The sequence below is a fragment of the Canis lupus genome, chromosome 33 (genome assembly GCF_048164855.1).
Source record: "Canis lupus baileyi chromosome 33, mCanLup2.hap1, whole genome shotgun sequence".
Classification (NCBI taxonomy): domain Eukaryota; kingdom Metazoa; phylum Chordata; class Mammalia; order Carnivora; family Canidae; genus Canis; species Canis lupus.
This window is the reverse complement of record NC_132870.1, coordinates 4,590,486-4,618,214: the sequence shown is the minus strand read 5'-3', so window position 1 is coordinate 4,618,214 and position 27,729 is coordinate 4,590,486. Positions and strand designations below refer to the sequence as shown.

Below are 27,729 nucleotides of genomic sequence, written 5' to 3'. Positions count from 1 at the left end.
ATAGAGAAACCTTGAGCACTCAAAATAGAACAACAAAAAAAAGAAGGTTGCTGGACTGGTTCAATCAGTAGAGCATGCAACTCTTGATCTCTGGGTGATGGGTTGAAGCCTTATGTTGGGGGAGCCTATTTAAAAAAAAAAAAAAACCACTACAAAATAACAATAATAGCAATTATTTATTGAACCTTTCCTGTATGCCAAACACTGTCATAAGCGCCACAGATTGGTCACATCTTTAACTAGTATTTGTGCTACAGTTAACAACCACTAACAGCTTGACATCATGTAATCTCTAAAAAGATATGAAAATTCAAATAGCTCAAGAATGAGAAGAAATCCATGTGACTTAAGATGTCCTAATTGACAAGAGATATAAGTCTCAATATTCTCTACTATCTAGAGAATAGGTATAGCGAATAGGAAAGTGACTTCTTAAAGTCACTCCTGAAAGAAGCATTATTCTGTGTGAACTGAGCACAAGCAAAGGCTTAGAAAAGTCTCAGCCACTTACCACATACAGAAAATACAAGTATTTGGTTTAGTATAAGAATATTTATTAAGACTACCATGTGCCAGTTCTGTTCTAAATACTTCCTATGCATTGTCTTGTTTGTCAACAAACCCACTCAAAAGGCAATATTAGCATTATTCTCAATATAGAGACACAGTGAATCTAAATGGATTGGTGGAAATGGTAAAGATAAAAATAGCAACATCGCTTAATACTCCTGTTTACCCACAAAGGAAAGCGGAGGTGAATAGAGGTTTGAAGAGCCACATGGAATTAATTATGAAAGCTGTTTTTTGGTTTATTAGAAAAATATGTATCCAACTGTGAGAGGGAGCATGGACTTAGAATAAATAACCAGAGTAAAAAAGGATGGTATATTCCAAGATGTGGAGGCAAGAAAGATTAGAGACTGTGTAGGGGAAAGCTGCACATTGTTTTGATGTTATGAGGGGGCAGGTGAGCATAGAGAAAAAGAAGCTTCCTAGGAAAAGAAACTTAGTAGGAAGGCTTTGAATGCTAGCTTGAAGAGTTTGCAAAAGATAGTAATCATGAACTTGAATAAGAGTAGTATACAATAAAAATGGCTTTGAATGATGATCATGCACTACTAAAAAGTTGGGTTTTTGTTTTAAGATTTTATATATTTATTTGTGAGAGACACAGAGAGAGAGAGAGGCAGAGATACAGGCAGAGGGAGAAGCAGGCTTCCTGCAGGGAGCCTGATACAGGACTCAATCCCAGGCCCCCCCAGATCACGACCTGAGCCAAAGGCAGACACTCAACCCCCGAGCCACCCAGGTGCCCCCAAAAGATCGAGTCTTACTGTCAAAGCCTCCAAGGTATTTATATTTGTATTTATATTTATATTTATAGTATTTATATTTATATTTATATTTGCTTTGAGGTCCTCCTCTGTCAGGATTTCATCACTCTCAAGGAACAATAAAGCATCTAGAAAATCTTGGGTTCATTAAACTATAGCACTTTGATTACAAGGACCTATATTTTAGTAAAATGCCAGGTCATTGTTTGTTTCTATATCATACCATTATGATCCATTGTGATTGTACATTTTCAGTGGAAACTTCATTAGATTGACTATTTGGTAAACAACTCTTTAATAAAATAATCCCTAAAGCATCTAAATTTAAACAGTTATGTAAATATCTTCAGTCAATGAGCCTAGCTATCTTATTCTAACTCAAAACACTTAGGGTGATTTTCAAAAAGTCCGTTTCTCTATGAATATTTAAAAAGAAAAAATCTGTAATTCTCGCTAGCCTCGTTCCTCACAGAAAGGCTGAAATTATGGTAGGCCTGATTCCATTGTGTTTTGCTTAACTTTCAATTTAAGTTCAAAACCACTTTTTGATTAGCGCCTGAGAAAAAGAGGGCAACAGAGAAATTAATGAGCTTTGGCAAGTCCCTATTTCCAATTGCAAAGTCTTTGTTATGATTGGGAAGTACTTTATTTTGAATAATATGCATTCCTACTTAAAGTCTGGGGTTTTTGAAGATTGAAACTTGGAATTTAGTACCAAATCCTAGAAATTCCATTCCTTGCAAAAGGACCAGCAAGGATTATGTATATTCACAGCCAAATTCTAAAGTGTAAAAGAGAGTAAACATGTGCTATGTAAGAATAAGAGAATATATGCCATATTTAGCTTAGTTCTGAGTAAAACAAAAAGGGGGGGAAACAAAGGTCCTAAGAATGTAGGCAAAATCTAAGCATAAGTATGTCTTTAAAATAAACAGGCTTTGGTACTGTACTTACCTGGCGGAAGTATAATCAAAGAATTTTAAATTAAACCTTACACTTTTCTATTTCCAGATGTTAAGCAATATACTATGATGTCTGGGAAAGTGAATAGGAAACATACTTTTGGTATGTTGACAAGTTCAGGAGGGGAATGCCACGCTTATTATGCTACTGAGATGCTAAATCCTCTGAATAAGAACTTGTGGCTCTATTAAAATGGACTCAACACATTACCATATCCTAAGAAAGAAAAACATATGCTTGCACTAATAAGATAAGAGATTTGTGTCTGATGTTGCCCAAGTGCTTATTCAGTTTCTTTGGATTGCAGATGAGGACTATTGCTTAACGTCAGCCACGGAGAGTTCTTTTGTGCTTTGTAATAATGATGACATTGAATTTATTTAAGATATTTCTTGTGATGAGATTACTAGACTTCCACACTTTCTCAGTTGTTCCAAAGTGCTGAAGTTCTGGTTTCACAGCTTCCGTCTGGAGACACGATGTATAAATGTGCCATTACACCCGAGTTTTCTCCTTTCTTACTATATCTACCAATGTATAAGAGGAAGGATCCAGAAGAGAGAAAGAACGAACTACTCCCAGGAGTGGGGTTGATGGGTGTCAACAGCTGGTAAGAGTTGAAAACTACTATTGTGCTATGGGATAGATGATAAACATCATAGCTACAACCATCTCCTTGGAACAGAAGGAAACTTGGACTCTTAATGGCTCTAAGTTTTTTCTAACAGTTTCACTGAAAATTCCCTCAACTTGTTTGACTGAATGGAAATCCAGTTCTACCCTAAAACACCGCTTCCCTTGAATTGCCAAACACTCAGAAAATGTCACATGGAAATAGAGCACTGTCAATGCAAAGTCACCAATTTCAAGTGCATACTCAGCACTGTCCCCACTGTCTTACTGTGTTTTTTCCTTCAATTCACTGATTTTCTACAATGGCTTTTCCTATTTTCTCATTTCTCTTTTATCCTACATCCTCCTGTCTCAAGGAAGATAATCTTAACTTCTACTCCACAAATGAAGTAAAAGTCATCAGATTAAATATCTTTTAGTCAAATATACAAGCCTACTCACACATCAATTCTTTCCTTATTCCCTGTTGCTTCAAAGGAAGAGATTTACCTCCTCTTAGACCTTCATTCCGCACTAGTTCTCTCCTTCTGCCTGAGTAGTTAATTTTCTCCTACATATTCCCAGAGCAGTTTCTACTCCCCTCATTGTTATGACCGTCTCACATATAATAAGGTATAGGCAAGATGTCTCCTGTATGTTTTACTCCTTCATTTTTGTAAACTACTAGGTGAAAGGCACTACACTCAGTGTGAGGAATATAAACAACCTAAATCTTAGCACCCAAGTTTCAGAAAGGTCCTTTACAATATGAATATAACAACACAAGGTAAGATGATGTTTTTGAAGCACTATGCAAATCCTGAGCAGCTAAAAATCACTTCTACCAGGGAAATCCAACAAAAATTTTTTTTTGATCTGACAAAAATTTAATGTATAACATGGACTTTGTAGTAAATAGGAACTACTGAGACAGGGATATGGAGCACCAAATAAATGTCCATGTGAATGAAGCACATGTGCTAAAGTTTTGAGGTAAGAAAACACAGTATTGTCCAGGTAAATTTGATTACAGTGCAAGATGTGTGGAACAGTGGGAGAAATAATATGCTAAGTGAGAAGCTGACCAGGGGTGATTTGGCAACTTGAGTTCAAGTTTAATACATACTTTTTACACCTGAGTAAGATTCAGAAGATTTTTTACTTAAGATCAAACTTTCGCCTGCTCAAAATAAGAAATTCATCAATGTGGTTGATTTTTAATGAAAACTTGCTGGTACTTAATAAATTCAAATAATGAGGCACTGACTTGAAGATAAATAAATTCAGGCGATATTTCAGAAGAAAATAAAAAGTGACATCTTTAAAACCCCAGATACAAGGTGGAAACAGGCTGCCTCTCTGAGGAATATATTTAGCCCTCTAAAATACACAATGACCTCTATAGAATTCCTAAGAGCAGAGGCTTGATCTATTTTAAACCACTGTTTTTTTTCTAGCCTCTGAGGACGATGTCAGAGCTCATTAGATATTCAAGTATTTTGGGGTTTGTAATAACACAACCCCAGTTATAACTAAGCCAATACAGGAAAGGGGTTGGGGGGGGGAGAGATCACTAGACTTCACCAGCTTCTCTAGATTCAGAAGCATTAAAGGATGGGATGCCCATTCCATTAAGAGCTAGTTAACTCGTACTTGGCTCTGCTTTTCCAGGATATCAAACATTCTCTGATAACAGATAAATTAAGCACAATAATCACAATAAAAGACATTTTGATCCATCTCTCCCATTAGCTCTTACTCATCAAAACAAAGGTAAAACTGATTCACCCAGCAACAATATAACATAACCAGATCAGGCTCTGTGCTAAGTAGGCCCTAAAGGTACAAGACATAAAGCCTGGTCCTTTTTGTCTTCAAGGATTTTAAATTTTAGGGATGGGAGACCCAGAGAGCCTGGACTGGTAGGTGGTTGAGTGAAGGAAGAGATGAACTAGCAGATTTGGGGAAACAACTTTGGAAATAAATGAGGAAAATAAAATTTTATACAAGTTACACAACATGATATACAAGTTATACAACATGATAAAAATGTTTGCAAGATACAAAGTGGAACATGGGTGAAAAAAAAATGATTCCATGCATGAATAAGAGACTTAAAGAATGCAAGCATGTTATGTTTTAAGAAATCAGAAAATAATTTTGTCTTCTCTACAAGAAGGGGGTAAAGTTGGATAAGTTCTATGATCTCATCTAGCTTCACAATTCTGTGATATGCTATCGAACATTCATGTTCTGTAAGAGTTTGGGTCTAACCTGAAGGAAGTCTGAGAAGAAAGAGGAAATAGTGGAGTTGTTACCCTCTAATGCACTTTGCTGAAAGAAAACACATTATCGTACTAAATTATTTTATATCCACAAATATCAGCATGCTTGGCAAGACTACCATGTTGTCACAGTGTGTCTGATTTCTTGTTTAAAAAAATAAAAGCCTGTTTCACATTTTTTTTTTTAAGATTTTATTTATTTGTGAGAGATAGAAGAGAGAGAGAGGCAGAGGGAGAACCAGGCTCCCTGATGTGGGGCTCAATCCCAGAACCCCAGGATCAACCTGAGCCAAAGGCAGATGCTCAACCACTGAGCCACCCAGGCACCCCACATCTTTTTTCTTGTTCAAAATTGTCCCCTTTCTTTCTACTCTCTGGATGACCACTCCCACCTACACACCTAGTACATCCATCTCTACATAGCAGTTTCACTTTGAAATGTAAAAACACGTAAGATAGATATTATTTTTAGGAAAATTCAGACATCACTAAAGCTAACCCTAGCCAAATAATCTGAACACCAAAAATATTACTATCTCAGAATCTATTTTTGAAAAAAAATTAAAAGCTTTTATAAACAGCCCCTACTACCATTTGCCAAAATGATGTTAACATTAGCCAAAGGAACACAAAAAATATTGATTTCGATAACAAAGAGTAAATATTTCTGGTGTTTCAGCAGTAAGTACTTTACATGCACACTTACTTTAATGGACATAACACAAATATGTACTTGTGTGACCATATTAAAGCATCTCCAGGCATTGTCTTTTCTATAATCATTAACATTTCTATCAGATTTGTTTTACCTTTCTCCTAAAACAACTTCTTTTCCATGTGCATTCAGAATATCTATCATATGCATATTCAAATAGACGATTGCTAGCCCACATTTTTATCTTTTCAAAATTATTACTGTCCTCAGAATTTCAAATTTCTTTGAGAATTTTCTCCCAGGGCACATCAGCATTAATGTCTCTGATTTGCATTCTAAAACATTGAGACAGAGGACATGATTGGCAGCAACACAACTGGAATGGCTGCGAGTGAGTCTGTGATAAAGTTTTAGTAAAGACCAAAACTTGAAAATGTATACATGCTTATCTATAATTGAATGCATTAATTGTAACTTAGGCCTCTGTTTATGATACCATGCATAATGAACTATGTTTCTTAATTTTTCCCCTTTCCATTTGCTATTTAGTTTATGAGTCAATTATTTGGATTTTTGAAGGTTTTTATAAAGGACTGATAATAAAAATTGATTGTAAAGTACTCTGAAAGCCTCTTCTGATAACTACTCTGGAGAGAAAAACAGGTCTGTACTTTCTGTTCCTTCATAATGTTTCCCAGTAGATTATGCATTCCAGAAAGAATGATATAAATTCCTAAATTTTCTTAAAATGTAGTTTAAGAATATTGTCCTTTACTTCAATCAAAAATCTAATATTTGCCTTGAATCATGACTACAACAATAGACTGTTGGCAATCATTTTGATTAAACTAAATCACTCTAAATTTCCAAATAATTACTAATACACAGGGGGGAATCTAATTTTTAATTTAAAAGAGACTAAAAATAGGGGGATCCCTCGGTGGCTCAGCGGTTCGGTGCCTGCATTCGACCCAGGGTGTGATCCTGGGGCCCAGGATCGAGTCCCGCATCGGGGTCCCTGCATGGGGCCTACTTCTCCCTCTGTCTGTGTCTTTGCCTCCTTTTCTCTCTGTGTGTCTCATGAATAAATAAATAAATAAATAAAATCTTAAAAATAAATAAGACTAAAAATAACCTAAGTAATTTCAAAAATAAAATTTAAACTCCTATTGATTTCTGAAAGTTTGACCTGCATAAATATTCAAGAGCAAAGTATTATTTTTATAAAATACTTGTACATTTTCTATTATAGGCCTATATAATTTATCGACCATTATAGTATACATGATCACATAACTGACTTGTTCCTCCACGTGTTAATTGACCTTAATTAATAGCTTTTCTAGGCTAATAAAATTTTTATTTAAGTCTTTGGATACTGACAGAAAATAATAATTAGCCTTTTGTTAGGTCAAGAAAAACTAAGACAATTTTCCTGAGAAGCCGACATATAACAATATAGCACTGATTTAGATTTTAGGAAATCAAGGTCTAGTTATGTTTAATTGGGAACCATTCTCAAATCCTGTAACTCCTTTTTTTTTTTTTTTTTTTTTTTTTGTCTAACGAGAGACTCTGGTAATAAATTACAGCTTCCTTCAAGTCATAGTTAAACAGCGAAGTTAATTGAGAGAAATGAGCTGCATAAAACAGAAACCATGTTTTCTACTTTTCACTTAAAGTCATAAGATCCTAAACCCATGAGGTCTGTATGCCTGACATTAGATGACCACTGTTTCCAATCATTGGTCAGGTTCTTGATCCAGAACCAATTGTCCTCATTGATACCCCAGTTTCTAACCTCTAAATTGCTGATGACATTTGTTATTCTTCAGTTTATAATCTAACTTTGCCTTTCTGCCGGATATCTCACCCTACTTTTCCAGGATGACCTTGACCATTGCTTCTGACCTGAATTTTTCTTCTAGGTTGCTTCATCTTTCTCTGAGTAATGCATTTAGCATGACTTCCTGTGGGTGGCGCTCCTGCCTGAATCTCCCCAGCCTGAAAGCAGGCTGCCTCTTTGCCCTGAAGAAAACAGCTTTACCTCCAGGCAAAGGAGGTATGGTGTGGTGGGAAGGGCATGAGGCCTGCCAGACAACTCCCACTGCAGCCTACCTGCGATTCCAACCCAGGATCATTAGTGTTGCTCCTTAAAATAACTTTGTTTTTAGAATCCATATCCTCCTAGCCACCACTCCTACATTCTCCTATTGAAATAATTGTTTTCCTCCATGATTATTGAGCTCAAGGTTTCTTTGATTTCAACAACTGTGTTGTAGCAGAGCACATGGTGCTTGGTAAGAAAGATTTTCATGATTCTTGTAATCTGTCTCCCTTTTATTCCGTTTTAGTACCAAGAAAGAAAGAAGTATTTACAAAAGTTTTCCTCCCACCAACAGCAAGCAATTGTACATGACCCAGAGGAGAGTGGCTCAGGACTGATGGTAACAAAAGTGATGGAAACTAACCAGAATGAGCAAACGCCAAAGGGACCCAGGGAACAGTATCAAGACTGATCCTCACCAGATGATTTGAATTCCTAAAGCCTAGGATGTACTGAGTTTTTGTTTCACTCTGGAGGCTGCTGTCCTTACACATGCCTTCTGAGCAGTAGATTTTAACAAGATTAAGCCTCTTGTTGCCTGAAAAAAAGAACACATTTATTGGTAAGTGAATCATCAAAAATACGTTTAATTAAATAAGTAAGCTACTTAACAGCAGTGCAGTACTTTCTGGAACCAAATGTTCCATGTTGATTTGGGATAAGGAGGAATGAGGAGCACCAAAGGAGAGGGCCCAGACCAGGTAGATGGCCCATGGCAGTGCAAGGACTAAGAAGAGGCCATAATAACCATGGGAGGATATGGTGGGAAGAAATCACCAATATAACTGATCGATGAACAAAGGAGGGGCAGAGCTTATTTTAACCAACTTGACCATTTGGGCCAGGTTTACAATTAATTTGTTCTGCAAATGTGCGTTCCTTGCAGAATAGAAGTAGCAACCATGGAAACATGCACGTAGGAGAATGTTTTATAAAGAATAGTCCCTATCCACTCCCAGGCCCACAGCCTCAAAGTTTTGCATGGCCCGGGAGTCCACTTTCCCTTCTTCTCTTGTTCCTGATGCACATGCTATGGACACCCAGTGTAAAGGTTTCATCTGGCTCTGACTCTGGCCCATCCACCCCATACACCTGCAGTGTGGAGGCCCTGTTAATAGGAAATTCTGGAATCCCAGCTAGCTAAAAGGAAGGGATCCAGGTCTGGGTGGCAGATTCTTTAAGCCATTTAACTCCTCAAACTGGGAGGGACAATAGTGCTATACACACGTGTCCATAATATTCATTTAGAGTGACTTTCATTTTAGTTCGAGACATGTACAAGACTTTACTAACACTATTTAGAAAAACAGGGAACATCTCAGCGAATGAGAGTATTGTCTTAAGTGTATAAATACTGGTAAAAATGGTGATCTCTTTGGAAGAAATGTCAAATGTGTTAACCTCTGCTCTCTGGATCACAGAAAAATCTAGTTTATAGCTTAAATATCATGTTTAATTTTACAGACAAAAAAAATTGAAATCGTTCCAATTTTAGTATATGTGCTGCCAAAGCGAGCATGAAAAAAAGTTAAATCCAATGAGGTTAGACATCTAGGTAGTATCTTGCATGTAGAATTAGCTTATAAATATTTATTGAATGACGAACTATTATCCCAAACCAGAGAAAGTGAAAGAGTCTTGATTCCCAGTGGGTTGTTTGGCAGTACTCATGTTTTCCCTTGTCGTATCCTACAAAGCATTAAAACGTAATCACAATCCTATAGGTCCAAAAGCCAATATGTGAAGGGAAGGGGAAAAATGAGAAGACTCCCCTCCCAATCACAGAAATGTGTTTTTGTGCACTTCTAGTTAAGGGAACTCTAGTGTCAGTTCTTTGCAAGAGTATAACAAGATGACCCTGGCAAGAAGGAAGCCATTCTAACTGTGTAAAAGTTTAGCTGTTTTAGCTTCTTTAGCCCAAATATAAAAAAAAAAAAAAAAAAATTGAAGTATATCCAAGTGTACCAATTCTAGAGAATTACTAAACAAAAATCTGGCCTACTATAACTTCCTAGGTATCTCAACAAATGGCCTATGCTGATTTTTACTTTACAGTATCAAATATTTTATCTAAACACAGTAGTTACTTGGGACAGAGGACTGGTTTCAGTAACTCTTTTATTAACAGCGCATTGTTTTTAAAAATAATACAACTACAGATCTCCTAAAAGCATGGAGTCATTCTCTACCAAACCAATGCTCCAAATGTAATTCCATCTGCTTGACACTTTGACATTTTAGGTCTGGAAAAGCCCAGGGTGAAAGATGGCAAAAAGGAGGGAAATTTTAGTACAGAAGTGAAACGGCTTGCTTAGAACAGAGCTTTAGGAAAGCAGAACACAAAACCACTGTGACTAATACATTTTTTCAGATTTATTAAGTAGAAAGGCTCAGAGGCAAAAGAGAGACGAGAGGCAAACACAGTTGGCTCTTGCACCAGCTCTTAGGATTCTGGAGTGATGCCTTAAGATTATTTTCATAGTCGGGCAAGAATGATAGGTTGTAAATGTATAACTCACTGGCAAGACAATACTTTCTGAAAATAGTATTTTCTACTGAGATATTATGAAAAAAATGGATATAAGGGTTACAGCAACTGTTTCTCTAGATAGGATGCACCTGTTTAAGAAAGAAAAACGTCTAAAGAATTTGTTCTCCAATTTCACATCCCTTGACCTTTGCAACCATTAACTTCACAATGCTAATAAGAGACAAACTCAAAGTTTAAATGAACCTGAACTTTGAAAGTATATTAAATGTTTATTCATTCAGACCGAATAAAGTTCCCTTCAAAAAACAGTCAAAAATGTTTCCTTATTTTGCACAAATATAATTGGAAAATTCTCATTGGATGGTCTAGATACTTAAAATTAAAAATGTCTGTTGCTTCAGAAATAATACTTTTTTGGCAACAATTTTATTGAATTTTAATTCACATAACATACAATTCACAAACCTAGAGTGTCTATAGCTCAGTGGTTTTAGTATATTAAGAGTTGTGCAACCAATCAACATGTTTCCGAGCATTATTATACCTCAAAAAAGAAACCATGTAGCCTTTAGTTATCACCCCACCCACCCAGACTCCTCTCCCAGTTGTAAGCAACCACAATTTTCTTTCTGTCTCTATATATTTGCCTGTTCTGAACATTTTATATGAATGGAATCTCATAATATGAGGTGAATTTTTGCTTAGCTTAATATTTTTATGTTCCATTTCTGTTATAGCTGTATCAGTACTTTAAATTTCTGGCTGAATAATATTCCACTATATGGATTATATCACATTTTGTTTTTCCACTCATCAGTTGATGGACATTTGGGTTGTTTTCGCCCTTTGGCTACTATGAATAATGCTTTTATGAAAATTGGTGCACATATCTTTGCATGATTATGTTTTTATTGCTCTTGAATGTATACTAGGAGTGGAATTCTTGGGTAAAATGGTAACTACATGCTTAACTTTTTGAAGAACTGCCACATTGCTTCCCAAAATGTCTACACCAGTTGACATTCTCAACAGCCATATAATGAGGATCCTGATTTCTTTACATCTTTACCAAGACTTGTTATTGTTTGATTTTTTTTTTATTAGAGCTACCCTAGAGAATGTAAAGTGTATTTCAGCCTGGTTTTGATTTGCATTTCCCTGACAACTAATTACACTGTACATTTTTTTCATGGGACTACTGGCCTCTGTATGACTTCTGTGGAGAAATGTCTATTAATATTCTTTGCCCATTTATTAAAAGGTTGCCTTTTTAGTATTGAATTATAGGAGTCCTTTCTGTATTCTAAATATTAGCCACTTATCAGATATATGATTTGCAAACAATTTCTCTCATTAATGAGTTGTCTTTTCACTCTTTTGACAGTATCCTCTGAAGTACAAAAACAATTAATTTTGGTAAAGTCTGTTTAATTTTTTTCTTTTGTTGCTTACGTTTTTGTTGTGTAAGAAACCATTGCCAAATCCATGCTCATGAAGATTTATCTCTATACTTTCTTCTAAGAGCTTTAGAGTTTTAGCTTTTATATTTAGGTCTTTAATATATTTCAAATTAATTTTCGCATGCAATATTGAAGTAGTAGTCCAACTTCATTCCTTTCAGGGTGGAAATAAAGTTGATCTAGTGCCATTCAGCGAAGACTCTTTTTTTCTATGTTGAATGGTCTTGGACACTCTTGAAAAGCAATTAATCATAGCTATGTGGGTTGATTTCTAGACTTTCAATTCCATTCCGTGGATTTATAGGTTTATCTTTATGCCAATACTATGCCATCTTGATTACTGTTGTTTTGTAGTAAGTTTTAAATTGGGAAATGTAAGTCCTCCAACCTTGTTTTTCTTTTTCAAACTTGCTTTGGCTATTTTGGATACTTGGCATTTCTATATGCATCTCAGGATCAGTGTGTCAGTTTCTACAAAGAAGCCAGCTGGGATTGTGATAGGGATTATGTTGAATTTATAGATCTGTTTGGGGAATTTTGCTATCTTAGTAACATTAATTCCAATTCATGAACACAAAATATGTTTGTTTACTTAGATTATTCGTTTCTTTTAAAAAATATTTTGTAGTTTTCAGAGTATTTTGTTAAATTTATTCCTGAGCATTTTATTCTTTCTGATGGTTTTTTTAATTAAATTGTTTTATTTTTAAGATTTTTTAAAAAGATTTTATTTATCCATTTAGACAGAGAGCTCACAGGGGAAGGGGCACAGGGAGAGAGAATTCCAAGCAGATCCCACACTGACCAGAGCATTGCAGGGCTCAACTGTGTGACACCAACATCATAATCCATGCAGAAATCAAGAGCTGGACACCCAACTGACTGAGCCACCCAGGCACCCCAAAATTTTTTTCTTGATTTTCTTTTTGAATTGGTCATTGCAAGGGTATATAGTAGACTATAAACTCATATATACACACAATATATTGATTTTTATATATTGATCTTGTTGCCACAACCTGGCTAAATTTGTTCACAAGTTCTAGCAATTCCTTAGTGGATTCCTTAGTATTTTCTGTATTCAAATAGAAATCATTTTACTTCTTAGGAATTCTTCTTAAATGATAGTTTACAATATTTTAGCATTAAATGAAACAATTGAATGTATTATGTCCAGGTGTAAGAACTTAGACAATTATCTGGATTTTTCATTTTTATCAAAATCTGCTTTTAAAAAAAAATCTGCTTTTTACTAATATATGATGATCTCTGATAAAACATTTCTCCAATTTTTGTTTTCTATTCTTCAATATAAATTGCTTGAACAATTGTTTTTTTCTGGATACTTTACTTCTTCACAGTAAAAATATTGCCATTCTTCAAATATAGAAATGTAATACCACTTATTTTGAAAGGATTCTACTACTTAATCACAGGGTCCATAGTCTTTGATTCAATAAAATAAGACAAATTTCTTTATAAAATGATTTTACACAGAAATCAAAAGTACAGAAGAGCAATGTCATATCACTCACTGTACAGTACATTTGTATTAATATAAATAAGGCAATAGAACATCTGTCCACAAAAGACCAATGAAACTTTAAATATGTGTATCCCCCATATCTTAAAATGTAAATACTTGCCACTTAACAGTTACTTTTCCCTTCTAATTAGGAAACTGCTCCCGTGATCACTTTGCAGCACACTGAGTAAAAATAAAAACACAGCATCTGGCACAAGGCTGATAGCAAAGCAATAAAAATTAGTGAAGAATGATATAACAGATTCCATGAACACTGAGGCTTTCAGCATGGCTCTCTGACTTGGTGCAAAATCCATCTTTCATTCACGTATGGCTGTCTTCATTAGGATTATGTTTCTGAGGCACTCATTAAATGAACTCAGCTGATGGGTCAGAGTGTGTTACCACAGAGGGGACCAAGTTCAGGGGCAACCCACTGACCCTAGGATGTGGCCTCCAGGACCAAGGAATATTGCAAGGAGGGTGATCATGAAGTTCCCCTGAGAAAATAGTATCTCTTCTAAGGAGTCTTATCTGGACGTTAGAAGAGAGACAGAGACAGAGAGATGCCCTGCTTAAGGGAAAGTTAAAATCCCTCATCAGAAAGAAATAGATGAATCTGTGATATGTCAGCAGTATGCTAAGATTGTTTGTATTGTGTGCTTGTATAAAGAAAATATATATAATTGCAGGGAAAGTTTAAGCAATTCGTGTTCTAGTCTGGCTGGCTGTATTTCATATTTTTGACAATTCCCCACTCACATTTTTTAAGACAAAGGTTTAACTGTTATAAAAACAGTTATTGAATGTATATTAAAATTTGGCAGAGCTGATAGCCTGTGTTATCATTAATTCATAATAAAGCAAACCACAAGAATGCTTACTTACAAATGACTTATCCGAACATGCCCCCATAAAGTGTATTGAAATGCTGTTGATTTTCATCTCAGTGAAGCACTGGAGCATCCTTATTAGTAAAAAGGTAAGAAAATCAATCTAGAATTGAATCCAGAGCCTTAGCTGCTATCCAGAATGATCTGAATTTTAATCTTCATCAGACTTTTAATCTTAGATCCACCCTTTTGTGACTATGTCATTTTGAGTAAATCACAAAATCTCTTAAGCCTGTTTATCTTTAAGTGTAAGCTAAACATAATAAAGAGTACTTAGTTTATGAAGTACTTTAAAGGATGAGATGAAAAAATGCACAGAAAAATTTAGCACAGTGCTTGACACATAGTTCTCAAATAGACTTTCAATCTTTTGGTGGGGAGGAGCAGAGAGAGAATACCAAGTGGACTCTTCGCCCAGCCCAGAGCCCTACATAGGGGCTCTATCTTACAACCCTGAAATCGAGAACCTAACCAAAATCAAGAATTGAACACCCAATCAACGGAGCCACTCAGGCATCACAACTTTGAATCTTACTCCTGTTCTTAGCCTAATTATCTTAATTTGTATGTCTTATACTCACATTTAATTATAATTAAGGGCAGTAAGAATGCACTATGGTTGGGATGCCTGAATGGCTCAGCGGTTGAGCGTCTGCCTTTGGCTGAGGGCATGATCCTGGTCCCAGAATTGAGTCCCACATCCGGCTCCTTGCGAGGAGGCTGCTTCTCTCTCTGCCTCTCTGTGTGTCTGTCATGAATAAGTAAAATCTTTAAAAAAAAAAACTTAAAAAAATTTTTAAACATCTAAAAATCTTTTCTTAAAGATTTTTATTTTATTTATTTATTCATGGGAGACACACAGAGAGAGGCAGAGACAGAGGCAGAGGGAGAAGCAGGCTCCATGTAGAGAGTCCGATGTGGGACTCGATCCTGGAACTCCGGGATCACGCCCACTGAGCCACCCAGGTGTCCCTAAAGATCTAAAATTTTTACAAAAATTTGTTTTAATGTGGACTCAAATTTTTATTAATAGGGTTGATTTCAAAAGGTATGGAGACGTTGGCTAGGGGAGTCAAGTATTTCTCACCCATTTACCTATACTTCTGCATACCTATTGATCCACCCAACCTTTTTTTTCTCAGCTTGAAATTTCTCCCACATGAAATTTGTTTATATCCATATATGATAGAAGAAAAGAGAACAAGATGTATGATTGAGTGTCAGTAGGTATAAAATGGAATTTGCGAAGTCTCTTAGGTATTTAATTCCCTAAGTCTCATAAGAACCACAGAAATTATGTCATAAAGGAACTCTACCTGTCAAATTTTTAATATGTATTTGAAACACTTCACAACTCAAAGTTGAGAATTTACTTTGATATATACCCTTTGCATCTCTCTTGCTGAATAAAGCATTCACCTTATAAATACTCAGTAAGATTTGTAGGGGTTTCAGTTTGTTTTCAAAAAAGGACTATAACTGCCTTTGATTGTGGATAAATTCAATACTAATTCTTCTACTTAGGGTCTTTTTTGTTACTAGTTTTCTGTCACAAACTGTCTTCTACATGAGTAGTCTTCCTTTATCAACATGAAATAGCATTAGATTTATACATAATAGATTACATATAACATGTAATACATTATATATAATAGATTATATAATGGTTACATATATTATATATTACATAGTATATAACATGCATTTTAAATATACATGGAGATTGAAAAGGAGATAAAACATAGTTTACAATGTATTAAATAATTGTTATCAATACTTAAAATATATCAGCGAGAGCAAAATTATTTGATTTTTTAACTTTTTAACTTATTTGAGAGAGAGAGAGAGAACACAAGCAGGAAGGAGAGGAAGAAACAGAAACACCCCCCTCCCCCCCGCCCCAGCAGGGAGACTGATGCGGGGCCAGATTCTAGGATCCTGGGATCTTGACCTGAGCTGAAGACAGATGCTTAACCAACTGAGCCACCCAGGCGCCCCAGATTTTAAATAGCTATTATAACTGAAAAATATTCTTGCACAAGCCACAAAGACCCAAATGAGAGAGGTGCAGTATAGGCTCTGTTTACTAAATCACAATATCATTTTTCAATCCCATCTGCCAATTATGTAAAAGATTTTTTTAATATCTCAATTGGTTATTCTTTCATGCTAGTTAAAAAGTGCTGTACATCTTTAACTAGAGGAGGTCTTGTCTCCTCCAGTCCAATACCTTCCCATTTTACCATGTAGTCCTGGCCCACCTGACTACCTCCAAGACCATGTATCAGTGAAAGAGAAGGAAATGGCTTTTCTATTGAGGCTGCAAAAGTGTGCAGTGCAGGGGATGGTGGGGTATGTATATATGTGTGCACATGAGCATATCTGTTGTATTGATAGACACATATGTGTATCAAGGTTGGTTAAAAGCATATGAATGAAAACTGGCATTATTGGTTGACCTGTGTCTCGACAAAAATGAAAGTTTACATGAAAGTCTCAAATGAGCTTTTCTGATTTAATAATTCTTGGAGATATGTTAGAGTAAGGGGGAAAAAGGGAAAGAATGGGAGGGAGATACACAGGGGAAATAGAGATCTTTTATATATAGCAGAAAGAATAGTTATAGCATTAAAATGTAAAAAGGATAGAGTACAGGAGCAATAAAGGTAGAGGCCATATCTATCCTAAGTACTCCATTTAAAACCTATCCTTCTTTGATTTCCAAACCCAGCAGTTGAAACCAACCATGATGAATAGACCGTAGTAATTGTGTGATACGCTTCATATGATATCGCTCAGAATTGCATATGATCTGGAGCATCATTTATGGGAGGAAAGGACTGTGCTTCAGCCAAGCCCTTCTCGGCTTATAAGTTGGCTTCATAATAAAAAAAAAATCATGAAATCCAATGTAAGCACGTCTAACAGTAGTCTAAAAAAAGAAAAGGCAGCTTTTAAAAGGCAGTTAAAGAATCTTTTCAACTTTCTATGGTAAATTCCATTTCTTTTATCAAAACTTTACAGGTAACTTTACAGATTGCACCTGTGATTGCATTTGTGATTTTTTCAGTTGAAAGAGGTAAAGTGGACATTCTCAGTTCATAGTGTAAGGATAATTCTGGCAATTTCTGCATTTCCCTTAGAGCATCTGTCTTACTGAAAAGTGAAAGGTTAACTTTAATAAATGAAAAAGTCAAAGGAAAAAGACTCAAGGATTGAGATCTGTGGTACACTGATTATGTAGTCTCTTAATAACAAAATGTACAAATGTCCATTTTTCATTTAACAAAAGAAACTATGAGTAAAGCTTTTATCTTCAAGCTGGAGGAAAGCTTATTGGGTGGAAGAGATTAATAAACAAGTACAGAACATTTAAGTTATTCTACGTTCTTAGTGGCAAGGCAGGTGTCCAACATGGATTTTCTCACTATGACACCAAAGTTTATTCCATGACCTTCCCTACCTTCCCCTTATACAGAGGATAGTTGTAAAGGGCAGTGAGCCACTTGTGTGTGGGCCAAACAGACCCATCAAGGCTGTTAAGAGTTCCCAGTGGGAACAATGGCAGTGACCTTGCGATATATAGGGTCTCCCAAGTGTGACAGGTCTGATAACCCAGCTAAATGGCAGCGGTTATCTTCCAAACTTCGTTACACTGTGCTTTTAAGAGAATATCACTAACTTCCCTCATGGTATTTTCAGTTTTCCAGTATTCCAAACTTCAAGTATCTGCAACAATAATTCTGAACACAGGCCATGGCATTAGAGTCCTCTAAGGAACCACTGAAAATAAGGACCCCTGGTTTCCCACCTCAGAACAATGAAATAAGACTGGCTAGGATCCAGAGTGGGTTTTCCTAGGTGTGGTCTTAGCCGTCTGGGGTTTTTGTTGTTTGTTTCTGTGGTGTAAATCTCCTTGGAATGGCATTTTTTTAAGTGCCCCCAGGGATTCCAATGTGCAGCCAGGGTGGAGAATCACCTGGACTTCTGCCCTCCTGGTGCTTTTCATTGTCCTTAGGTATGACTATAATGGCAATGACAGACCAGTCACCGCTAAAATCTCAGGTCAAGAGATTTGGTTCCTTCCCTTTTGGTTCCTTTGAGAAAACTTGCTCTAGACCAGTGTTGCCACACTTTCCTGTTCATCAGAATCCCCTGAAGGACTTACTAAAATACATATTTCTAGGCCCCATGCCCAGAGTTTGATTCAGGAGGTCTGGGGTGAAACCAGAGAAAATGCATGCTGTCAAGATCTCAGGTGCTGCTGGTCCAAGGATCACACTTTGAGAACCACTTCACTGAGCAGTTGGTAAAAACCCACCAGGTTCCTTCCTCCATAGCAATCTTTCCCCACCAAAGGCAAGATTCTTTGGCAGCTAGCTTTCCCAAGTCTGCACCTGCTTCCCTTCTGATGGGTGCCTAACCTCTAGCAAACCAATTTGCCTCTCAGTAGCGTTAGGAAGCTTCTAGCAGATTTTACCAGCTGAACTCTGCCATTTGCTTTCAGTTCTTTTTTTTTTTAAGATTTTATTTATTTATTCATGAAAGACACACAGAAGTGGAGACACAGGCCGAGGGAGAAGCAGGCTCCATGCAGGGAGCCCGACATGGGACTTGATCCCGGGACTCCGGGATCACACCCTGAGCTGAAGGCAGGCGCCAAACCGCTGAGCCACCCAGGGATCCCCTGCTTTCAGTTCTTAAAGAACAACTCTCTTGTCCTCGAAACACTTCCAAGACATTTGAACCGAGTACATTTCTAAAGAAATGATATTTTCCCCTAAATGATGCACAACCGTAGTTAGACTACAAGGTCTTCTGAGCATGCCACGCAGACACGAGAGGGCACAAGTATCTTACATTTGCCTTCTCACATGGTGCAAATAAAAGGTAACCCCCTGCCCCCCCCCCAGGACTTTCCTCCTTGTGAATGCATGAATTCGAGGAACCTGCTGCTGGTAAATAGAAACTGATGCCCAAAGCCTAGAAACACCATGGTTAAACTTAAGTCAGAAAAAAGGAGGACATCTAAAAGTTAGAATAAAAAGGACAGCATTTACCAAAGCCTACCATGGGCCTGAGCATTTCACATCTTTAATTCACAAGATAGTAGTAATCCCTCCAAGTGATTCTTTTTTTTTTTTTTTTTTTAAGCACAGAATCTATTAGGGACCTATGTAAGCCCAAATAATCACTCAGCATCAGAGAACAAGGCTTAGCCAGAAATATCATCCAAAAATCCCAGCCTGGAACTGCTTTTAAGATCCCACTGCTACCACTTCCGAGCATGAGCTGCAAGGTGAGCTGAGAAACCTTCAAGTGATTCTTATGCAGGATAACATTTTGAGACCATTGGCCCAAGGAAATAAATATGTGAATGTTGGCATCTGGGAAGGAAAAATCACTTTGGGGTTTTCACAGGTCTGGGGGAGTCTCCCCTGAAAGAGAAACATGATGAGGGCAAGGAGGTAGCTGGGAACTTAGGGAGAATCACCCTGGGTGTGGGGGGGGAAGCAATGTACAAAGGAGAGATTAAGTCACCCACTTCAGGCAAGCCATCTGTGTGCCCTGTTGCCCTCTGTGAGTTATTTACACAGAAGATGTTTGGGGGGGGGCCCTTCTGGAGTGGGCGAAGAGGGACATTTCCACCATTCTGAATGTACCCAGGACTGCCTAAATGTCAAACATATACATGGATTTGTACGTGGAGTTAAGAATAAGTCAGGTTTGTGGGAGCGGTGGGTGTGACAAAGCAGGGGATGCAGGGAGGGTGCTGCCTGAGTCAGACCCATTCAGACTTAATTCTGATAGTCACTTCCTAGCTGGTGATCTCAGGCAAATTACTTAATCTAACTCAGGTTTTGTCCTTATCTATAAAAGGGGATAATCATACCTACCTCAGAGAATTGTTGTGAGGATTAAAAGAGATAATGACCTGCTTGGCACCCAGTAGGAACTCAATTGTCCAAAGGCAGCTGGCAGACCCAGCTCTCCCTCAGGCATAATGGAAGCAGTCCTACCTTTTTTCTTAAGTAGAAGCTTTTCTCCATGGGTTTTTGCTTTTCATTATCTGCTTTGTCTTATGTGAATAGAGATGACCAGAGAGAAAGAGCATGTCCTCCCCTGAGAGTAGGTGGGAGCTGGTGACATATCAGCTTCTTCTCTTATCCCCACTCCCCAACCTTTCCAGTCTTTTCCCTCCAGCTCGGGTCGAGGTGGGGGTGGGGGTGGGAGTGGGTATGGTGCCACAGGCATGTTTATATACTCCTCCAACACTCAGCCAGCTCTGCTTGGAGAATCAGTCTTAATTACTCACCTACTAGCATAACTCAGCACATCTGTGTTTTAAATAGAACTATCCTATATAGAACTTAATTTCTCTGTTTCATATTTGGCCTCAAAACGGTGAAACGGACTGACTATTCAGGAGAAAGGAATTTAGGTCTCATTTTTCCCCCTCAACCCAATTTTGGATTTGTGAATTTTAAAAGTAAATACTTATAAGGCACGGATGAATTCTGCATGCCAGCTACCTGTCAAGTGCAGCAAGAAGTCAGCCAGCTACTGCATTAGGTCTTGGTTTAAAGCCACTCTAAATGATTTATTGTTTTTAAATTATTTATGTGGCATTATTCCTTTCTTGTAAAATGCAAAAGTGCTGTCAGGAACAGCACAGCAGCAAGGTTATGAATGGTACTACAAGTAAATCAAGGTAATTAGAGGCTTCAAGTTGCAAATACTGACAAGTTCTCTACCAGCTACCACTTCACTGAAGATAATAAAATTTGCATGATTTCCTGACATTATACTCACACATATTTTCACTGCATGCTCACTGTAATTACTCAGGGCATGATCTCACGCTCATGGCAAGCAGAACTCTCACTGAACCCAGCTGTGTGACTATTATAGATGCTTAGAAATGAAGCGGATGGAATTAAGGGAAGAGTTCCCTACATAGCTTTAGGGATCTGTGATGTATCAACTGAATTTTGACAGCTACAAAAAAAGGAAAATATTCTCAACTACTCCTAACTTGTAATCAGGTCAAATTATAGTGAGACTAAACTAGCTCAAAGGCAGGATTTGAATTTTTGTGACTATTGATTTCTCCAATTTGTTTTCTATTTCTTTGATGTAATAAAAACAAGCCAAAGGTTATTTTAATCCCTGATATGACAGGACATCTAGGCATAACTCTGGGTGTAATGATGGAAAGAAAACTTCCGTGTTTTGCATCAAGGGTCAGAAAGGGATTTGAAGATCCCATGGGCGCCTCTAAGAGCATAGGGTAATTAAAGCAGGTCAATTCAATATCTGGACTCCATGGCTAGCCTCTCATTTTGTCATGCTATTCTTCAGTGCTTGAAGAATCTCTCGTATATGCCAGCACACGAATTCATGTACTCTCCCTGAGTAGGCTCTGAGAAGCAAATGTACATCTGACCATTTGCTCTTTCCAAACCCTATAGCACCCCCACAGCTATCTCTATAGAGAAGGAAAAATTTAGGTTTTGAACTGTGTAATACGTAACAGAGTTCCAAGAATGAATATGCTGTACAAACCAAAGCTTGGAATACAGGGAAAAAAAAAAAAACAAACCCGATTTGGTTCTCAGCTTTGCCTTGTGATCTGAGGAGATTGATATAATCCCTCAGCCTCAATTTCATCAACCTGCAAAGGAGAAAATTACTCACATGAAGCAGTTGTGGGGGGCTACAGAAATAATGTGAGAGCACTGGGCCTCTAAGAAGTAATGCTCAATTATAAAAGAAAAGATAAAATGAATTATTCAGAAGTGTCTATCCTATTTCATAGATTGTTTTATTAAGTCCACATAGAATAGAAAGCCCTACTATGGAAAGTTAGTGTTAGAGTTAAAAGAAAGCCAGCAAAAGCAAGAAAAGGAACTTTTTTTCCAGATTTTAATAACACTCTTTCAGACGTGAAAAGGAGAATTTTGGAATGAGCCATCTCTCCCCACACCATGGAAAGCAGCTAGTGGTATAACAATAAAAGCAGCCTTAGTTGAGACAATCAGATCTTAGACTTTGGAAGTCATTACTTCAGAGCACAGTACTCTGAAACCCAAAGGTGTCTACTGGTAAATCTTTAAAGTCATGAAATCTGTGAAGGATTCCCATATCCTCACCTGGCTCTGGTCAAAGTTCCAACCAGAGGTACTGATCTTACCTCCTATAGAACAGTTACAATGCAGGCATCTGCTTTCTTTGCATGTATACGTTAGGGAGGGGGGTCACTTTTGTAATGGCAAGCTATATGAACTTGTAGTAACATATATGCAATCTTTAGAAAAGTAGAATAAAAGTCCATTGTAAATAGTTTGTGTTAATTACCCTAAAAGATTACATCAAACTCTGCGGTAGGTTTACTCATCTTTAATTATATCCATTTTTAGACCAGTAGTAACTTATGAGATTTCTGGAATGTGTTTAGTAATCCACTGAGGAGACTGACTCAGAGTCACAGAAGAAAGATATTCAGTATGTCCAATTGCCGTGACTGTTGACTTCTATCATTTGTTACCCACACTTAACATGAATAGGGAATGCATCAGAAGTACATAGTTCAATTAGCACAATAGCAAGCATGAAGCTATTATGGAGATGTGACATATTTTGTGTTGAGTCACATGAGTGGTCATAACTTCTGCTAAAAATATGCGTGTCATTTTTCTTAAAGTGCCCTTTCCTTTGCCCCCTACTGTATTTTAAAGGCAAAACAGACCATCTTTTGTAGAACTCATCAGTTTGCTCATTTTGTTGTTGTTGTTGATAACAATAGTGTTCTCATTTCTTCAACACAAGATATGTGGACAATTAGTCCTATCGGCTCTCCCAGAGACAAGATCACGAGTTTTCCGAATGAGTACCTCACTATGGGGTGTGTGGCTTATCACTGCAATATTTAAGCACATCTCAAGGTCGTTCCTTTGAGGGCTATGATCATGGTTTTCCACTTCTGTAAGATTTTGAACAAAAGACATAAATTCTAGTTTACAACGTAGCAGCTGGTCAATCAATATGTTTACAACTAGTAAGTTTTACATATTTTGTAAAAGCTTAGATTTGGATGGTGCCTTGGAAGCAACTTAATCCAACTTGCTGTATCTTAGTATATACATATATGTATTTGCCTTGTTTTTTTTTTTGTCACGTTCATGTTTTAGCTGTTAGATTTTTTTTTTATCCCCTTCTTTTCAGTTGGAAAGAATTCACTGTCAGAATAAAAGAATCTTAAAAGAGAAATGAGCTTATATATCAGTAGGTTAATGAGAGCTACACTAGGATACGTGATCTATTTTGAGAGTGAAGTTGAAAACAATATTTAAATCTAGTTGGAATTTAAAGGTTTTACTTATCTTTACACTGGAATAATCTCATCAGCTCTTACTCCAGAACGGAATAATGTTAAAGGAACCTTTGACAGCTGGCCTATAGCAGCAGAGGAAATAAAGAAATATTTGTTAATTTTTGTATTCACCCCATTAACCATCTTGAGTGAACTAGCCATATCTTACTGGCATCTTCTCTTCCTCTCTCAGTAGTCTATAACTGTTAGATTGTTCATTCTTGGGTACACATCTTCAAAAGTTTCAAGAACTATGTGTTCTTAGAAAAGTTCTTTTTCTTATTCCTCTTTACCTGCTAGGAAAGCTTGCAGAAGTCTCCGGAGTTTTGGTGGAAGAACGGAGTTCTCCATGATACCATTTATAGTCTGAACAAAGGGCAGCTCTAAATGTGGCCAATTTGGAAAGTGGACTGAAGGAGAAGCAGTAGAAAACCCAACTGTGATGGTTAATTTGATCTGTAAAATTGACTGGGCTAAGGGATGCCCAGATAACTGATAATACATTATTTCTGAGTGTGTCTGTGAGAGTCTTTCTGGAAGAGAGTAGCATTTGAATCAGTAGACTGAGTAAAGAAGACAACCCTCCCCAGGTGGATGGGCATCATACAATCCATCAAGGCCCAGATAGAACAGAGAGGTGGAGAGAGCATCAATTCAATTTCTCTGAGCTGGGGCAGTCATCTTCTGCTTGTGGATGGCAGATTATGGGACTTAGCCTTCATAACTTCATGAGTCAATTCCTATAATAAATCTTTTAAATGGATAAGGATAGAGATAGAGATATATCTCTATAAATATAAATATCCTATTGGTTATTTCTCTGGAGAACCCTGACTAATACACCTGCTCACTTTACTGAGAACTTTAGAAATCATTAAGTTAAGCCTCATTAACATGTTCAAGCCCTTTTAGTTAATTCATGGCAGGGCTAATGTCAGGTCACAGACTCCCATCTGCCAGTCTCAGTTCTTCCCATCACAGAACAGTACACACAAATGGCTCCCAGTTTTGGAGAACTTACACAGGAAGTGAGATAATATACATGGAACAACCAAAGGAAGAATTAAGACTTCCTTAGTCATTTTTACAGATCTGCACATAGTACATGTTTGAAAAATACTATCTCACATAAAATGCATGGCTCCTTAAAACAATAATAAAATGGTCTTTTATATATTAAGCTACTTTACCTGGTTACTGACCTATATGATTTGAAACTGGTATTATTTAATAATGAATGTTCATTTGACCTACAAAACGAAATAAAGCATGGAGCTCAAGCAGTTGTTGACTCAATGTATTGAAGCCAGTAATAAGTATATACCATTGAAAATTTTAATCCATACTGCATTGTTAGCAGCGGACAGTGGACCTAAATTAGCTAAGTCATATCCTTATTTCTTTTTGCCAAGGCAAATATCACCACAAAAAGACAACCTACTTTGAACATAATCAGATTAAAGATGGTTGCTGATGCTAAAAATAAGGATTAATATCAAAAGGTACAAGACAGGGACTCCTGGGTGAGTCAGGGGTCTAGCCTTCAGCTCAGGGCTCGATCCTGGAGTCCCAGGATGGAGTCCCGGGATCAAGGCCCACATTGGGCTCCCTGTGGGGAGGCTGCTTCTCCCTCTGCCTGTGTCTCTGCTTCTCTCTCTGTGTCTCTCATGAATAAATAAGTAAAATCTTAAAAAAAAAAAAAAAAAAAAAAAACGAAGCTACAAGACAGAAGTGTGCCTGGCACAGTAAATATGAACACAATGTGACTCACCCACAATGTCTCAATCTTTTGCTTCATCTGCAAAATAAGATTTTCTAATTCTAATTTTCTGTAAGGATAAAAGTGTCGTTTCTGATGTAACCCAACATATGCATTTCTAAAAATTGCTGCAATATGCAGAATTGTGCAATAAAAATCACAGGACCCATGAGAAACTCGGATTGGGGGTAAAGCACTCAAAACTTCATGAGACATGCATAAAAGAGGATAGAAACTGAATAAAAATGAGAGTAGAGTTCACACATAGTACATGGTTAAGAAACATTAAATACTATAATGAATGCAACATTTTACTTTTAAAAGGGTCTTATTTTTGCTTGTACTTAAGCTTCCAGTGTGTTCTGTATAAGAGAAAGAGAAGAAAGATAGAAAAAAAGTGAGGCAAAACTTTTATCATAAAAGAGATGAAGGAAAACAATAGAGAAAAGAGAGGAAGAGCAAGAAAAAGGCAGAGAAGAAAGAGGAGGAAATCAAAAGGAGGAAGAGAGGGAGCAGCCCATGGGTAGAGTTGTAGCTTGTGAGTCATTGTCAAGTGGTTTGTGTCAGTCTGCCATTTGTTTTCTCACAGATCTAGAGTCTGAAAGAGCTAGATCAAGGCTCTGGCAGATATGGTTTGTGGAGAAACTTTCTTCCTGGCTTACATACTGTCAAAAACGGACCCCTGTGCCCAGGAGTCAAAATATGCAACATGAAGACAGAGTTCGTGGATGAAGAAGGAAGATCCTTTATTGCTTTGCTGGGTAAAGGAAGCTGCAGCAGGCTAAGGCCTTCAAAAACACTGCAAACCTGCCCCAGGAGCTGGGGGGTTATAGGCCAATACTGGATCTAGCCGGTTTTGACAGGAATTGTGTAGGTGCTGCCAGCCTCCATAGTTAGTTGTTTTCAGGGTGGCATGGGGTTCCTGAAACAAAAGGCTAAGATGGGAGGAGAGGAGGTTTATGGAAGAAAGGACAAAGGTCACTTAGTTTAAAATTGAGTCTGGCCAAAGCATCCATGCAGCCATGTTGATTTTTGTTCAGATTTATACTTTAAAGCAGTTTCATTCAGAGAAGTGTCTTCTTCATGTTGTCCTCACGTGGCCTTTTTCCTCTGCGTATTTGTAAGGAGAAAGAGTGAGCTCTGTTGGCTCTGCCTCTTCTCATAAGGATACTGGTCCTATCAGATTAGGGCTCCACTCTTATGCCCTCATTTAACCTTAATTATCCCCTTGAAGGCTCTATCTCCAAATACAATCACCTTGGGAGTTAAGCCTTTGACATATGAATGTAAGGAGGAAACACAATTCAGTCCCATAACAGGATTAAAAGAGGGCTATCTGAAATCAGGTGGAAAGTCATAAAACAAGATGAAGACAGTGTGGCTCACTGACATGAGGTATGTATAGTATATATAGTGTATTTCTATGCAGTCTGGCTCAGCTGAAATGCCTAGTATTTTTCATAGATGAATTGTATGTAAGCAAATGTCAACTTCACATCATGCGCAAATTGTTCTCTTGTATATTAATTGCATTGGAACAAACTAGTGTTTTTCAAAACAAGCATTATAGCAGGCTTGACTGTATTCATTCATTCTATCAACCTTGAGTGCCTTCTATGTGCTAGGCGCATTGCTTGGTCCAAAGAAGCTAGTGAATATGTTAAACAAGATGAGTTCCCCTAAGGTGCTTACATTCTTCAGGGGGGAGACTTCAATATTGTGATTTCTAAGAAATATAGACTTGTGGCTCGCAGCCCTCCACAACCCTTGAAATTTCATGAGCTATAAGAGCAATGGGAGCATTTTTTGTCATAACATTTAATCAATTGTCCTCAGTTTCTGAAATCACCTCAGAGCCATAAAGGCATAATGAATGTCTTGTTGTTCACAACAGTTTATGTTAGCGAGGTGACTTTTGGAAAACACTGAACGATAGGAGCTGGCTACTAGAAGAACCAAACATAACTAGAGAGTTGGAACTCTCAGTTCTACTCGGTGATTTCCAAGAAGGGGAAAGGGACTAGGGAGTCAAACAATCCCCAGTGGCCAAAGAGTTAATCAGTAATGCCTATATAATGAAGCCTCCATAGAAACCCCAAAAGGAGAGGGTTTGATTCGCTTCCGTATTGGTGAACCAGAACACTTCCATGTACCTTGCGCTGGACCCCAAACTCCAGAACAGAAGCTCCATTTTACTTGGAACCTCACCTATGTATCTCTTCATCTGGCTGTTGATTTGCACACTTTCAAATCCTTTGTAATAAACTGGCAA

General features: G+C 37.3%; 1 long non-coding RNA gene across 5 annotated transcripts; it reads left to right on the top strand.

Annotated features, from left to right (window-relative positions):
* The first annotated feature begins 1,446 nt into the window (after positions 1-1,446).
* On the top strand, positions 1,447-27,729 carry LOC140623506 (uncharacterized). Of its 5 annotated transcripts, XR_012023120.1 has the most exons (5): positions 1,447-2,907; positions 6,399-6,512; positions 7,778-8,518; positions 19,480-19,624; positions 23,999-24,960. It is a non-coding gene; the product is annotated as an uncharacterized lncRNA (long non-coding RNA). The 5 variants fall into 5 exon arrangements; XR_012023122.1 differs by lacking the exon at positions 6,399-6,512; XR_012023121.1 differs by lacking the exons at positions 1,447-2,907; positions 6,399-6,512 and having other exon boundaries at positions 6,527-7,911; positions 8,204-8,518.